Genomic DNA, 6,000 nt, shown 5'->3' on the forward strand with positions numbered 1-6,000 from the left:
AGTACTCAAAGTATATAAAGAACTTTTAAAACTCAACACCCCCCCCAAAAAAAACCAAAAATTCAACACCCCCCCAAAAAATAATCAAGTTAAGAATTGTACAGAAGACATGAACAGACCTCTTTCCAATGAAAACATCCAGATGGCTAACAGAGACATGAAAAGATGCTCAATATCACTCATCATTAGGAAATACAAATCAAAACCATGATGAGAGACCACCTTACACCTGTCAGAATGGCTAAAATTAACAACACAAGAAACAACAAGTGTTGGCAAGAATTCGGGGAAAGGGGAACCCTCTTGCACTGCTGGTGGGAATGCAAATAGGTGCAGCCAGTCTGGAGAACAGGATAGAGGTTGCTCAAAGAACTTAAAAAAATAAAACTAAAAAACAAAACAAAACAAAAAAACTACCCTATGACCCAGCAGTTGTACTCTTAGGTATTTACCCAAAGGATAAAAAAAATACATATTCGAAGGGGTACCTGCAATCTATGTTTGTAGCAGCATTATCAACAACAGAGAAACTATCAAAAGAGCCCAAGTGTCCACTGACCAATGAATGGATAAAGAAGAGGTGGTATGTATATACAATGGGATATTACTCAGCCATCAAAAAGAATGAAATCCTGCCATTTGCAATGATGTGGATGGAGCTAGAGTGTATTATGCTAAAAGAAATGTCAGTCAGAGAAAGATAAATACCATATTATTTGACTCATATATAGAATTTAAGAAACAAAACAGATAAACATATGGGAGAGGGGGAAAAAGAGAGAGTTTTGAAACAAACCATAAGAGATTCTTAACGATAGAGAACAAACTGAGGGTTGATGGAAGGAGGTTGGTGGGGGATGGGGTAGAAGGGTGATAGGTATTAAGAAAGGTGTTTGTTGTGATGAGCACTGGGATTGTATGTAAATGATGAATCACTGAATTCTACTTCTGATACCAATATTGTATTTAAAATATAAATAATAACATAAAAACAAAAATAAAAACAAACAGGAAATAGGAAAATTTAATAAAAACTTCAAAAAGTTGTATGTTTCAAGAGTCTAATTATACAGATTTGTGCAGGGAATAAGGAACCCACCAGCCTAATTCAGGAATTGAGGAAGCATTTGGACTGTCAGCATCCCTAGTCCACAGGAACAACAACCCAAAAGGTATTTTGGGTTTCCTTGTACTAGGTGTCCAGAAGTGAAATGTACTTCTTCTAATATGATCTACAAAACCAAGTGTCTATTCTGGGGCTGTTGGAGATTGGCCATCTACCCTGAGGCATCGGCTGCATCAAAACTCCAGTCTAAGGCTAGACTCGGTGGCTCCGTCTCACACGTGGCTGCCCTTGCACTTCTGTGATCTCATCCAGCAGCAACTCAACGTATTCCTCCCCAAGTTCTGTTTCTGTATTTTTGCAAACTCCTCCTTCAAAGGGCTCATCTTGGCAATATATTGGAGATAAAAGGAGATTAGTCTTAAATTCACTCCTAATTCAGATTAATACTATAACTTGTTCTCAGTGTGATTTCCTTCCACAACAGGCCCCGGTTCAGTTGATTCTGGTCCCTCTCTGGGACTCTTCGGCTGCTGTCCTTGATTTCATAACTTATTATAAGTTTTACTTTAAAAAGGTAATGAGCACTTTCTTGTGCCAAGTGCTAATCTATGCCATTGATGCACATTATCTCATTTTATTCTTACTACAACCTTATGAATACATGAGGTTAAGTTCCATTCTTAAGGCCACAAATGTAGGAGAGCTGTCATCTGAAACCAAAAGCCATGAGAGCATTATGTTAAACTGATACAGTGTTGCTACCTTGAAATGGGCCTCAATAAAGGAGTTAACGTAGGAAGGCCCAGTTCCTTTATTCCCAACATATCACCTTTCAGAATTATACGGACATATCACACTTTACTGACTGGCTGGCATAGGTGAAGAAAAAATGCAAACTACATACTAAATATGACCATTTCACAGTCCAATGGAAAGAGAAGGAAAGTGAAATCTATCCCACTTGGCCTTCTCACAGATGTGACCCTGGTCCTAGCTTTGTTCTGTCTACCTAAATAAAGAGGTGAATGGAAGAAAGTTTAAATTACCAAAATTGAGTTCATTTGGTAACAGCAGAGGGACTGCATTTGGAGAAACACATGCTGTAGCAAGCTCCAGTGAGTCTGTTCCGGATCTGGCATGGACTGTGTTTATGGTCAAATGATGCAAAGACAGGGAAGTCCAGCTAGAGTACAAGAAGTAATTTCAGTGGCTTGAGGATAGCGAGAGATTTTTGGTAGATGTTCAGTGGTCACGAGATAAGGCTCCACTGTCTTTAATAAATCAGGTTCTTATGGGAAACTAGTCTTTCATTTCGTAAGTTCCATTCTTTCTGAGGGAGCATACATTAGCTTCTCCATTTCATATTCTCTAATTCCATTTAAATTGAAATCAGTCCCTCTGTACCTCTGAGTCTTTCTTCAAAGCACTACCTCTTGACCTTTAATTGTTTCTTTTGTTCTTAGAAGTATCCCTAGTACCTAAAACAATGCCTCAGTATCTAGCACATAGCAAGCATCCAAGGTATGTGTTGAAGAATGAACCTAAAAAGGAGGTTAAACCTGTTCCCTCTCCATCAGTCTGATTCTGGCACTTGGGAACCCATAGAATTTTGCTTCCAAAGCAACGAATTGGTTGACATTGTGGTGAGCTCTAAGATGTGTATTTTAGGAGGACAATTTGGGTGAGCTTTAGCTCAAGTTCTATTCCCTTAAAGACCTTCCTAGCAATGCAAGGTAAGGCAATTCCCTCTCCATCATGGGGAATCCAGTTGGAAACAATCGTATCCCAAATGCAAACATTAATTTGCAAAGATAAATATTCTACTAAATAGATTTTAATCTCATGTAATTCCATCAATTCTGAGGATAAACTTTTCATTAATATGCTCAGTTTTACTTGGAACTCCTTATTCATCCTCCTGTTTCAAACCTGCTGATGAGCAGCTCAGGTGCATAAAAATGAGACCACAGATGCTATCTTTTTAAGTGATAAAGATGACAGTTTGATAGCCCATGGTTGGCTGCAAAAGCCTGAGCTGAAGTTTTGAATTGACTACTCTGCTTTGGGAAGACTACCATTTTAAACAGGAGTTTCTACATGGTTGTCTATGTGTGAAGAGAGATAGCAAGAGTTTTAAATTGTATTATATTCCCAAATGAATGTTGGTGTTGGCATATATGCAGGGGGATGGGGTGACAGAGTGAGTTGTTCATCTAATTACATAAATTTTGTGAACCACAGTGTAATAGTTTCTATGTCATTCCTCTATCTGATACATTAAAAACATCCCAAGAAGTGCTTGATTTAAATTCATATAACAGTGTGTTCTGATAAGTGGATAAGGTGTGTTATCTAAGTAATAAGAGGCTTCTGGTCTTAAATAGCCTCTATGTAAATGGGGGAGAGGCCACTAACCCAGGATGAACACATAGTTGATAATAACAGGAGCCTTTGCACCTAGTTCTAGGTGAAAGAACTATCCTAGCCAGTTCTACCTATCCCCCAATCAAGATTGGGTTGGAAGTGGGGTGCCTGGGTGGCTCAGTCGGTTGGGCCTCCGGCTTCGGCTCAGGTCAGATCTCACGTTCGTGGGTTCGAGCCCCGCATCGGGCTCTGTGCTGACAACTAGCTCAGAGCCTGGAGCCTGCTTCCCGTTCTGTGTCTCCTTCTCTCTCTGCCTCTCCCCCTCTCATGCTCTGTCTCTCTCTGTATCAAAAATAAATAAAACATTAAAAAATTTAATAAAAAAAAAGATTGGGTTGGAAGAGTGATGTGATTGAATGAGAAAGCAAAGGCACTGCTAGGAGAGGCAGAGAGATTGCCAGAGGCAGCAAAGGCATATACAAATAAAATCCTGGGAGGGTAAGCAATAGAAATCTTGATGTGGGGTGCCTGGGTGGCTCCGTCTGGTGAAGTTTCCTACTTTAGCTCAGGTCATGATCTTGCGATTTGTGAGTTCGAGCCCCGCGTTGGAATCTTCTGACAGCTCAGAGCCTGGAGCCTGCATCAGATTCTTTGACTCCCTCCTCTTCTCACATTCTGCCTTTCCCTCTCTCAGAAATAAAATAAACATTGGGGCACCTGGGCGGCTCAGTCAGTTGAGCATCTGCCTTCTGCTCAGGTCATGATGTCACAGTTCATAGGTTCAAGCCCTGCGTCAGGCTCTGAGCTGTCAGCTCAGAAGCCTGTTTCCAATTCTGTGTGTCCCTTTCTCTCTGTGCCCCTCCCTTGCTCATGATCTGTTTCTCTCTGTATCTCAAAAATAAATAAATGTAAAAAAAATTTTAAATAAAAATATAAAATAAGCATTAAAAATTTTTGTAAATCAAAAAAGAAATCTTGATGGCAAGTTTATGGGCAGTAACAGTAATCTTAGTGATTAGGGAGTGATGCCTTCTCTTCCTTCCCTCTGCTACTGAAGCTCTCCGTTACTCTCTTGCTGAGGTCCTAGATCCCTTCAGTAACTGTAGTATGAGTGAGGGGTTTATGACTTCCTAGCTAATAGATGATGTTGTATGAGTTCACGTGATCTGGGGTGTTTAGAAAATAACTGAGTAATTGACAAAGTTTCTGTCACAGTGTGTTAAAGCTCAGGAAATTTTTCTGGAGCTAGACATGTGTGGAAAATAGATTGTCTCCCCCAAATCCTGACACTCCCTGTAGGCTATTCCTTTCCTTTCCTCCCAAGTACCTCCTCTTCCCTGCCCCCAGGGAGAACTAAGAGAAGATGACCTATTCCAGAAGTTTGTAACAAGTAGAAGGGCTCCTGCAGGTGCCAACAAAGCTCAAGGAGTTGGTGGCTGTGCAAATGAGGAAGAGACACAAAGAGAACCTCTCTATACATTTCACTTGAGCTTCTTAGGATCTTTATGCATTTTCTGGATGTCTCCTCAGACAGTGGCCCTCAAGCATTATAGAGTGGGTCCCAGTCTCGCTCAGGCTCAATATCAGAGCTGTTTACCCATCAAGGAAAATCAGTATGCCTTGAACCTGAGTTTCCATCTTCAAAGTCATTCTGGAACAAAAAGTTCTAGTTTGCACTTCAACACACAAGCCTAAGCAATGCCTTTGTGGCAGTTAACCTTTATCCGGACAGTCCTGCAGCTACCCTCATGGCCAGGTGGTTCCTCCTCCCACGCCAGAGGGGCACCTGCAGGCTCTAGCTGCTATTCCCTATGGACAGATGACCATCTTGAGACTGGATCCTGCTGCCTGAAGTCTCTGACATTTACCCTGGCTAAGAGGTCTGGGCTACGATGGAGAGCTAGAAATACAAAGTGTTTCACGTTCTTAGTTCTTATCTGAGCCCTATCATAGGGCTTTCTGTTCTGGTAGCCCTGGTGAGCCCAAACCTGGCTCACTCTTAGCATGTCATATTTGGGGGGACAATCCCCATTCTTCCCGATACACTTTCAGAGAAAATTCAAATGACGTTAAATTGGGTGTTTTCACTCTCATGGGCATCACACATGGGTTTTCCTAGGTAGGCTGAAGAGGTGCAAGTTACAGCTAGGGGACAGTATAACTTCTAGTCCTTCTTCTCCAGCCTGATTTGTCAATGTCCCAACAGCCTGTAGAGGGAAGCCCATCTACTGTGACAACAGTCCTGGAAATTGGTGGAGAACTGCTGGTTGGGGGTGTCTTGCTGCACCTCCAATCCTGTACTTACCACTCCGAAATGTGGTGGGCACCTACTAGCACAAGGGGCTGGGAGGCAGTAGGCTGGGTGATGGAACAGGCTTCAAGGAATGGCCTCACTGCCTTAGAGACTGAGATCCTGCTGATTCAGTCTAAGAAAAGCCACAGGAAAGAGGCTCATGCACAAAAGCTGTAGGAGGAGTCCTCTTGAAGAAGTCCGTCGTTACTCCTGGCCTCCCCACGATCCATCCCCTGTCAACTCTGTTAGATGAGTTAAGCTCCTAAGCAGGGAATGT

The 6,000-nt window shown here is 41.9% G+C and overlaps 1 protein-coding gene across 1 annotated transcript in view; it reads left to right on the forward strand.

The window, feature by feature from the left end:
* PATE2 (prostate and testis expressed 2) overlaps nucleotides 1-6,000 on the forward strand; it is a 57,741-nt gene that overhangs the window by 49,209 nt on the left and 2,532 nt on the right. The gene's annotated exons all lie outside the window — the stretch shown is intronic.

This window comes from Suricata suricatta, chromosome 11, assembly GCF_006229205.1.
Source record: "Suricata suricatta isolate VVHF042 chromosome 11, meerkat_22Aug2017_6uvM2_HiC, whole genome shotgun sequence".
NCBI lineage: Eukaryota > Metazoa > Chordata > Mammalia > Carnivora > Herpestidae > Suricata > Suricata suricatta.